The 11,292-nt window shown below is 37.7% G+C and overlaps 1 long non-coding RNA gene across 6 annotated transcripts; it reads left to right on the top strand.

Annotated features, from left to right (window-relative positions):
* Positions 1 to 1,266: 1,266 nt before the first annotated feature.
* On the top strand, positions 1,267 to 9,007 carry LOC145443164 (uncharacterized). Of its 6 annotated transcripts, XR_013916319.1 has the most exons (6): positions 1,267 to 1,779; positions 2,878 to 2,932; positions 3,614 to 4,312; positions 4,845 to 5,034; positions 5,596 to 5,691; positions 7,845 to 9,007. It is a non-coding gene; the product is annotated as an uncharacterized LOC145443164 (long non-coding RNA). The 6 variants fall into 6 exon arrangements; XR_013916321.1 differs by having other exon boundaries at positions 1,267 to 3,803; positions 3,865 to 4,312; XR_013916320.1 differs by having other exon boundaries at positions 1,267 to 3,803; positions 4,192 to 4,312.
* Positions 9,008 to 11,292: the final 2,285 nt, after the last annotated feature.

Genomic DNA, 11,292 nt, shown 5'->3' on the forward strand with positions numbered 1-11,292 from the left:
TAAAACATGTTCATGCAGTTCACATTACAGACAAGAATCCGTAAAGTGCGGGATGTTGATTTCCTGTTGAAACAGGGATCGGGCAACGCCCCAATATGAACGCGCCCGCCTTCTTAACGCTCCGAATAAGTCGAAGATATATAGGGCTTACTATATACCATATGGTATAGAACAGGGTGTCAAACATACGGCCCGCCTGCAGACGATTTCATCCGACCCGTGACTAAATTATGGGTTGACTGAAAAATTATTGTACTATCCAGCACATTTGCAGAAAATGCTAAGTTGTTTAGCATGAAATATTCCTGCCGCAAGACAAAAAATGTCGAGCATGGTCATTGCTGATGTTCATAAGTCATATTTTAACCACCAGACTACGGAGTTGTGGTTTCGCTGTAGTTGCCACTCAAAGCGAAGACATTGACAATCAATTTAAAGAAGGCAAAAATTGCACACCGAGTTCCAAGTTTTATGGAAAAATTGAGCAAACAGTAACTATTCGCAGAAGCGGAAACGTCAATGCGAAACCGTTATATACAGTTTATATGGAAAATACAGTTTACATGGAAAATATATTTATCACAAGTATGTAATTCAAACCTCTGTGGTCGCACTGTCATTCCACTTATATAAAATCAAACATCAGTCTGCCTCTCGCTGCACGAAATTGACAAGCAATCGTAATGTTAGTTAGGCAAAGCATTTATCGTCGCGAATTAGCCTTAAGGTGGCATGAAGTTTCTTTTAGATGAAATATTAAAATGCTACAGTGATTATGTTGCAGAAAATATGTGAGAATATAATTGGATATGTTTCTGATATATCCTGTTCTTTACGGCATATTACATGGATTCGCATGATGTAATATTACATGTAGCATTAAAACATGTTCATGCAGTTCACATTACAGACAAGAATCCGTTAATTACGGGATGTTGATTTCCTGTTGAAACGGGGATCGGGAAACGCCCCGATATGTGCGCGCCCCCTTTCTTACACGCTTTATACAACACGAACGGAGCGAAGATAGTCCTTGTGAAATGCGAATAAGTCGGAGACATGCCATATAGTATATGGAATATGCAGGGGTGTCAAACATACGGCCCGTGGGCCACATTCGGCCCGACAGGTGATTTCAGCGGACCCGTAAAGCAATTCTTGGTCAATTGTAAAATTCTTACATTATCCTGCACATTTACCGGAAAAACCATAACATCAGGTCCTCCGTATCATAGCCACTACCCGGTCACTACCCCGAAGAATTTAAATACACTGTAAATCCGCAAGGTCGTATTGAACACTTCATAACACTTTTTTCTGCGTACAGACACACTTTTTGGGCATATAAACGCATTGGGCCATTATCGTCGCAACGCTTCTGCGTATTTCTCCGTTTATATGTAACACTTCGCCAATGCGGCTTATTTTCAAGAAAATTTATACTTTGTAATTTATCGTCAATTTCACATTCGTAAAGTATCGGTGGGATTGGAGATCACATAAAATCATGGTATATGTATAATAATGTTATTCAACTGACCAAACCATCAAGTTTAGGGGTAATATTACAATAAAATATACATATTTCCCTGTGACGCAGAGGGGTCGCCACCTTCGTTACGGTAGAGCGCGCTCGGTTTCAGTTTCAAATTTGAATTGGTGGTTCGTCAGGCTTCAAGCAGAGAGTAGGGTACACTAAAAGACTTGGCAGAATGGATATATTAAAGCAGTTCCTGCTACCTGGTGGCGTAAAGGATCATAACGTCCATGTACTGTAAGGTATGGAAATGCGGTAAATGTTATTGAATATATGTAATGTGAGAATAGTCATAAAATGAACTCGTTTTGCCATTGTGCACAGTAAGGTCGTTTGTTTTAGATGTTTTAGTAGGCTATTGATATCCCTTATTCATATGAATGTTCTTTAGATGTTTTGTAGTATATAATTCGTCTGATCTTATTGCTGGAGGATCGAGCTTCGAATCTGATAATATACCAGGCTGCGACCAGGTTGAAGGTACTGATGGGAAGCTGCTATCGAACTAACTTTTTTGATATATAGATAAAGGGATGTTCTCTCCATCCACACTGAAATAACGCTATGTAGGCGATATTGTGGTCCATTGTGGACAAGTACTGCAATATCAGCAATTGAATACCGGTATGACAGTCATGCAACGGTTTTGATTGTTTTTCAACTGTACAAATTTTACACTGTACTGCTTACTGAAGCGATTTTGTGACATGTCAAAATAGGTCAAAATTTTGTCAAAATTGTACCGTCAGGTCAAAAATTGCCGAAATTGTTTACAAAATCAAAATGTTTTTGGCAAACTTGCATTTCATTTGTATCATAGATGATTGCACCGTTGGTGAACTTATCATTTTATAATTTACATCTTGCAGCCTACTTTATAGTCCTACCGTTGTAGACGGACCATCGTCTGCTAATTGTGAATCATAGACTGTGAAATGAAACAAATGCTCAACGTAGCCTACTGCACTATCCTAACTAACGCAACACTGCGTGAGCATTGTTTCTTCCATTAGAAACCGTATGATGAAAAATTGTGATGTAGTCAACCTTGTCATAATGAGTGAGAGGGCAGTGTACTCACAACTTCAGTGTAGCCGGCCAACAACTGCCGCTGGTGAACGTTCTTTCTTCATTCTTGCCAAGCTACTTAAATAGGACAGACACTTTCTACCCGAAAATGTAGGAAAGTATCTTTCGTTGTACTACACCAAAGTTTTAATTATTTCTACCATAATATGAGATGTAACTAATACTAGAATTCTCCACGGGTCCAGATTTCGATAAAGTAAGGTTTTTTCATGTAAAAATTTGTCAGTTTTCATGCTATAAGATTTTTTCAGGTCAAACTACTTCGGAAGAACAGACAGCTCCATCCAGAAATGAAGATAAGTACCGGTAATACAATTCTAATATTATGTGAGAAACACCTAATTTAAGTACATGGGGTCAAAATTAAGTTTTTCATCATCAAAATATGTGTGAATTTGGATTTTTTAGTCAAATTTCTCTTTTCAAGTCCAAAAAATCGCCCTAATAATAGCACAGCAAAACAAACAATCTTTTCAACAAACCATGGATCAAAAGGGGTAGTATTGGTTTCGCCCAATTTCCAAATTTGACTTTTCTGAGTTTATATTATGATATGGTAACTGAACTAAACTCTATGTCGCAGGTAGTATGTATTGAAATTGGCACCTTTTTGAAATGCATTTGCTGTATGGAATCCTGGTAAGCATCGCGGTGATTTGTAAGTGAACTGGAATATCCGTAGAGAATGAATTTGATTCTGTTGCATTCGGTTATCTTTGTGATGAAGATTTTTATGAGTGTCTGCTGATAAAATTTCACTAAAATTGTTAACAATCCAGGAAGTATACTACCTGTGCCAGAGTAAATTGGTGGTAACGTCATGTGCAACTTTCCATTCCATTACCTAATTATTCTATGAAAGACACCGTTCAGTCATGCACAACTTATTGCAGAAAATAACAATTGTATCCAGTATGATATCTGCGTGATTACTGAGCAGTTCATTTGTATTGCGAATTTTCGCAACAAATATTTTCTTTTCGATAGTCTTGGATTGATCCTCAAATTCGTCCAACTGATGTCTGCTCTTTAAAAAGAGTACCCTGGGTCTACCGTACCTGCGCTATCAGACAATGTTGACAGTGACGTGAGGAGTCGTTCGTAACGGGTTTTGTGCCAGCACAGTCATCTTATGCGATGCAGACCTTCTCAAGAACCCATGGATACATGTGATTATGTAAGCCTATTTATTCAATTTATATATCACCATTGATTATGTAATTTGCTGGTTTTTGCAGTCCTACTTTTCTCACGAACTATCTCGCAGAGTAGCTTACGGACTATTCGATATGAGCTGAAAAAGGCTTCATCTGTGTACACTGTACAGTGTACAGTGAACTGTATACTCTGAACACTGAACAGAGATGTAGTTGAAAGTAATGAGCTCGTGTAACTTGTACTTTAACTATTGCTTACTGAACTATAATGGACTAGGTCAGTGGTTCTCAACCTGGGGGGTTGAGCACCTCTCCTGCGCTTCTGTAACCTATTACCTGTGTGAAATATTTATATTTACTTGTGCATAAAATTTACAATTTTCCTTTGGTATTTATTGTATTTTCTAGGAGCAGCAATTGGATTTGACCAGTACAGAAAAAGAGCCGCCATGGCATGCCACGAATCAGGGACTCATCAAGCCTGGGTTGCGGCTGATGGAAAGAATATGAAAAATGCCCTAAAGTGCAGGTAGTATGTATTGCAAATAGCACTTTTTTGAAATAGATTTGTTGTTTGAAATACTGGTAAGCATCGCCATGTTTCGTAAGTAAACTGGTATATCCTTAGATAATGAATTTGATTCAGCTGCATTCGGTTATTTTTATGAATGTTTGCTGGTAAAATTTCACTAAAAGGATTAACAATCCAGGAAAGTATGGTACTCGGGCTGGAGTAAAATTGGTGTTAAGGTCACATGCAACTTTCCATTACAATAATTAATTGTTCTATGAAAGACACCCTTTTGTCACATACAATACATCCAGTCTGATATCTGCGTAAGTAAATACTGAATGCTGGTAATGTCATATTTTGTGATAATATTGTTGATGTACAACGTTCTTTCGAGTTCTCCACTAGTTGCTGACGATTATACTATATATTATTATATTATATACTATTCAATTTTATATTGAAGTTTTGTACCTCGAAGAAGCTGTTCGAATATTGAATAGTTCCCTTGTATTGAAAATTTTTAAAACAAGTATTTTCTTTTCAACAGTCTTAGATTGATCCTCAAATTCATCCAACTGATGTCGACTCTTCGAAAAGAACCCTGGTTTCACCGTGCCTCTGCTAACAGACAATGTTGATAGTGACGTGAGCAGTCATCTGAACGGATTTTGTACAGGTGCAGTCATCTTTTGTGATACATACTTTTGCCTCAAGAACCCATGGAAACATGTGATTATGTAAGTCTATTTATTCATTTCATATATCAGCATTGATTATGTAATGTGCTGGTTTTTGCAGTCCCAATTTTCTCAAAAACTATCTATATATGCTATATGAGCTGAAGAGAGGCTTGATCTGTGTACATTGAACAGAGGTGTTGTTGAATGTGAAGAGCTGGTGTAACTTGTATTTAAACTACCGCTTACTGAACTATACTTGGAACATCACATGGAGATCATTTCCCATGTCGTGCTAATTCCAATTAATTTTGTTAGTTAAATTTAATCAGGAATGAAGGATTTTGAAAGATTGAGAACAGTTACAATTACCGCAATGAAGGAAAAGTATTCAACACCTTCGATAAGATGTCACAAAGTTTTTGTACTAAAGACAATCAATGTGTCCTTTGTCTGGTATATTTTCTCGTCTCAATTCGAAGCACCTATAAAATCTTGGAATCAAAGTTATATGTAAAGCCTACCGTATGTCAATTATAATAATGGAAAACCGAATCCATAGGGATAACAATTCTACTACATTTATTGTTGGATCTTGTTTGCAATCAATTACATTTTCAGCGAAACGAGGTTGATGAAGTCAACTGTCATCTCAAAGCCAAATTGAGAGACAAACGAATATAATCCAAGACCCAAGCGCATGTCTTATTGAAACAGGTACCGTAATCTTTCTTTTTTGTGGACCATACAAATTTACATAGACCTGCGACGTTCTGCTATAACTGTCATTTTGAGTTACAGTTCTGCATTCTCACTGTTGCCTGTGCGTCTGAATGTCAATGTAAATGTCAAAATGGCCGGATTGAAAAAAACGCAGACCTGATTCAAGATGTTTTTATTAGTCGTTATGCTAATTTTAGTCCTTCCTGTTCAACTCTACAGCAAACGATAGGCCTGGATTGTTCTAAAAGTGAATCAGTTACAGCAATTCAGCTATATAATTCATATATACCTCATAACTGTATGTTTTGTTGAAGATGATGATTTTCATATCACTCGAGACATTGTTGAACTGTTTTATATATTATACATATTGTACAAGCTGCTGTACTCATCTTTGGAATATTCTAGAACTTTGATAGTCAACCTCGAGTCTTCCAGTAAGAGTGATGATAACTCATTTTGAAAGTGTTCCGGTTTCTGGTGTATCTTGGAGTTGATCATATAATAACTCTTGTATATTGGTTTCAAAACTGACTCCACCATGTGCAGTGTCTTAGGCCGCTGGCTGTATGAACAGGTCACTGTAATACACTCTGCTATGTCTGTGAATTGAACTGTCATTGCCTAGTAAAAGTACAGATTCAGAATTTCATCATGTTCGACTTACAGCAGATTGTGGTTTATCATATGTACAAGTAATTGAAGTAATGTTAACAAAAAAAGATCCAAGACTGTTGTTGCTTGCAAGAAGTTGCACAGTGGTGAAACTTTTCTAGGTGGTGATGGTTTTCCTTCTGGTAGACAGATAAAGAGAGTTGTTTGATCACAACTAAAGTGATCAAAGTTGAGCATACCCTCAGTCACTTGTCTTTTAGTTGGGCGTATTCCAGAAGGAAAACCATCAACACCTTGAAAAGTTTCTCCAATATGCAACTTCTTGCAAGCAACAACAGTCTTGGATCTTTTTTTGTTAACATTACTTCAATTACTTGTACATATGATAAACCACAATCTGCTGTAAGTCGAACATGATGAAATTCTGAATATGTACTTTTACTAGGCAATGACAGTTCAATTCACAGACATAGCAGAGTGTATTACAGTGACCTGTTCATACAGCCAGCGGCCTGAACCACTGCACATGGTGGAGTCAGTTTTGAAACCAATATACAAGAGTTATTATATGATCAACTCCAAGATACACCAGAAACCGGAACACTTTCAAAATGAGTTATCATCACTCTTACTGGAAGACTCGAGGTTGACTATCAAAGTTCTAGAATATTCATAAGATGAGTACAGCAGCTTGTACAATATGTATAATATATAAAACAGTTTAACAATGTCTCAAGTGACATGAAAATCATCATCTTCAACAAAACATACAGTTATGAGGTATATATGAATTATATAGCTGAATTGCTGTAACTGATTCACTTTTGGAACAATCCAGGCCTATCGTTTGTTGTAGTGTTGAACAGGAAGATACCCGTTCCACCAAGTTCATGACATTAAGGTTTGTGATGATGTACTATGATGAAAGTTCAATCATTCTCTCTTCCTCATCATAATTGTGCTACGTTCATATAGAAATTAATTGATAGATCCCGCCGAACATGATTTTGTTGTTAAAGCAGCAATGTAACAAATTGTAACATGCAAATTGGCATTGCAAACTTGGTAAAACTAACCAACATTTTTAATGGCGCTATAAAAATCAATAATTTGCTTATAACTTTTTTTCTGTACATTTTTAAGACAAAGTTCTATGGGAGTGAGATAGAAACATGGTGCTTCTGCAGCTTTTAAGCCCAAAACTAGCTTTCTAGCATAAGCGGTTATTGAGATATGGCAAAATCAGCTATTTTCGGCTCGTTCGGTGAAATTGCACGGCCACTAGAGGGTGCAAAAACCTGAAATTATGATAGAAGTGATTCATTTGAGATTTGGGACCAAATATCAAAGGCACTTTTTGAAATTCAAATTTTTCTTTTTTTCACTCCACCCTATTTTACATGTAGGCTATCCGAGCGCCTTTCCTAAGCTTGTGTAACCTGCGTGTGTGAAATCTTTATATTTATTTCTGCATAAAATTTAGAATTTTCATTGACATATTTAAAACTTTAGAATTTATTCACATTTTCAAGGAGCACAACTTGGAGTCGACCAGTAGAAAAGAAACAAACGCCATGGCACGCCACGAATCAGAGATTGACCGAGCCTGGATTGCAGCTGATGGCAAGAATATAAAACTGCTTCAGTGAAAATGGAGTATTCAGAAACATTCTTGACGTTTTGAGCTGCTACGCATTGGATTGTCATACCCTAAAGGAGTGGTTCTCAAACAGGAGAAAGCATTTGAAGCGACGTGAAGCCGCCGTAAACTAAAATCTTTTTCGCACATGCATGCATGGCAGCTTGTAGTTATTTCTCTGTGTATGGTCAGAATTTAATATTTGAATATTCTCTCATCAACAACCATTACCCTCACTGCCATCCAACTATCCTTTGGGACTTCTAGCGTTCTGGTTGCTTTTTTAAATTTTATTATACGACAACAAGGAGTGTGTGAAATGTTTTGCTATCATATGGGAGCGTGTCCAAAAATTTTTAAGAACCACTGCCCTAATGACTTCCATATTTCATATTTTGCAGCAGACTGGTAAATAACAACAAAATCTTTTCTGTAAATCTGCAAAATTTGTATGGACTCAAAGAAACGATTTCTTTGTTATTTAAACAAAAGTGATTGGCATTAAGCTGATATAAATACTTCTAATGCAAGCCCTAGGATATTTTTAGCAGGCCCAATTTCATTAAGAGTGAAAAAATACTTATGGTTGTTTATCGTGGTAGTGGTAGTGATACTGATACATTCATTGTTTGTTTGTTTACAATAAAATTAGAAATTTACAAGCCGTAATTTGAACAGTTTTAAATAAGTTGTAATGATTTGTGTTGATCATGTTTTCCGCTAACGGACGTAACCAATGAATTTGATTCTATGCCCCTGTCACGAAAGTTCAGGATACTAAATGATATTTTGTTATCACTATCCCTAATTCCCTATGCATTCATTTTCATCATTGAGCGATTTGCATGATATTTGTAGTAAGTTTGCTCTTAATCATTTGTGATGTTCGTGATTTCATCGACTCTTCCGGGAACGGTTTCAACTGCTGATCTGAATTTATGAAACCCTGTCACAGCAGCTATTGGAAATTTCAATGTTTGCACGTATTTAATCACCCAGGTTGGGTATTATAAGCGTCATTTATTCATGGATCAATAAAATCTGATTTTACTTTGAGCCCTGCGTTCCGGTGACTAGTCAACCAGCCACTTTGAGACTGAACACTTTTTAGGTAAACACCTTAAATTTGAACACTTCGCAACACTTCTAGGCGTTCAATTTTTGGATCACGTTTCGTGTTCAATATTCCGGGTTGAGCAACACTTCAGAATTTACAGTGTACTTCTTTGCCTCGGTATCAAAAGTGCACAAGTACGACACACGTGCGTCCAAGTCGTTCAACTACCATATTGTTGACAAAAAATATTGTCGCTTTATCAAATATGCCGGACCTACAGTGTGGAACAGTTGCTCGTCGGCTCTCCGACAGTCATCGAACATGTCCACTTTCAAGTCTAAATACAAACAATCTCTATACTGGATCAATACTAGTTACACCCTTAGGTTATCGGACCACGACCTGACATAACGATCTCGCCTTCCGACACGTGCCACGTTTTTGTCACCTTTCCTATTATATTATATTATATTATATTATATTATTTTACTTCTAATTCAGAGTACATGTCTTCTTTTTTACATCACCTATAGGCCAGGTGGGTGTCTGATTTCGAAGACTACTCCAAGTCGATTGACGCCTTCCTCTCATTGTATCGTGGTCTTGTGATGTATTGAAACGATGAAATTGAGTTGTCAACAATTTTCAAGAGGACTTGCGAGGAAATATATGATTACGTGTTAAAGGTTTATTTGTTCGTGGTATTCATGGCGTTTGTCGACCGCTATGGCCATCTACATCAAGCCAATATTGCTTACGTATCCGTCCACTTTTCGGCTTTTCTCATAAGACACCGCTTACGTCGATGAGATGGCTAGAAGGAGCCTATTCCTCCAGCAGGAATTCTGGAGACGACCTCAGTTGGACTCGAACCCACAACCCATTGGTGTTGCAGCTGCGGATTATACCACTACGCTATCTCTCCACCGCTATCTCACCACGCTATCTCTCCACTAGTCTAGGCTAGACTATGACTACATTGATGTTGATCAGAGTGAAAAAACGGTTTCAATAATTGCGGGGAATATTACCTCGAAAACAAGGTTTACAGTAGCCACCACCCCAATCGGACGTATTTGGTTTTTATGACACGATAAGCATCTAAAATCAAGATGGATCCTGTACGCCTGATAGATTTTTGACATTACACAACGATGCATTCTTTATATCAATCTCATTGATGTAAATAATTGATTGGTTGGTTGGTTGGTTGGGCACAATGCACTGAATACCTTCATGTAGTGCAGGGGTGTCAAACATACGACCCGCGGGCCGCATCCGGCACGCGAAGGAATTCTGAGTGGATCGCAAAATTCTGGCATTATTATCCAGCACATTTGCATCAATTGTTGAGATTTTTGCAGTAAATACTTCCCTTAAATATTCCACCAGGATAGCAAATGTTCATAGGCCACATTATAACCACACGACCACGGCGTTGTGGTCTCACTCTACTTACCACTTGGGACAATTCGACGGACTTGTCAACCAATTTCGGCAACGTAAAAAGTACACACTGAGTTCAGAGTTTTATGGCGTTTACAGTGAAATATCTCGTATTCTTCACAACGCATAGCGAACACCATATTACGACTAAAACAAATTGTAGCATCGTCGTTAGCGCCACTATGTTTTACCGGTTCTGAACTATATTCAACCAGACAATCATCGTAGTTTTGCCAATTCCATTGTTCGCGAATAAAATTCTTGCGACTTGCCAGAATAAAACCCTATGATCCGTGCATTATCTATATATGCCTGATACTGAAGTATTCAGGAGAAAAAACGAGGACAGGAGGGAATATGTGGGAATAAGTTCACTGGTCCAGCCAGCGAGCAATTTGAAGGCATGAATCCGACCCGCGACTCAATTTGAGTTTGACACCTCTCATGTAGTGTGTGCCGTTCCTGCTATTGTGTGAGCAGAGAGTCATTAAATATTCATACACGGAAAGTGGAATATTTCGAGCAAACTTTCGGGCTAATATGCTTTGGAAATTGTTGAGTAGTGAGAGGTAATCTTTTCGAGCATTGAAAATATACGCTCCTTGTTACCAGCAGTTGATTCATCCGAGATAATAGCAATTTCAATACTATTTTCCTGTGTCGAAGCCTTGAAACCTCAATTGGCGGAATCGCTGCATACGAAACGGGCCGTACAATGCTACTTACTTTAGTGGGAATGATATGTCTGTGAAGTCGTGACCGACCCACAGCTTTGTCACATAGTGCAATGAAAAAGGTACGGCTGAATAATACTGAAGTATCTTTAATGTAATGTAGA

Source organism: Botryllus schlosseri, chromosome 7 (genome assembly GCF_051294905.1).
Source record: "Botryllus schlosseri isolate E-star chromosome 7, Bs_hap1, whole genome shotgun sequence".
NCBI lineage: Eukaryota > Metazoa > Chordata > Ascidiacea > Stolidobranchia > Styelidae > Botryllus > Botryllus schlosseri.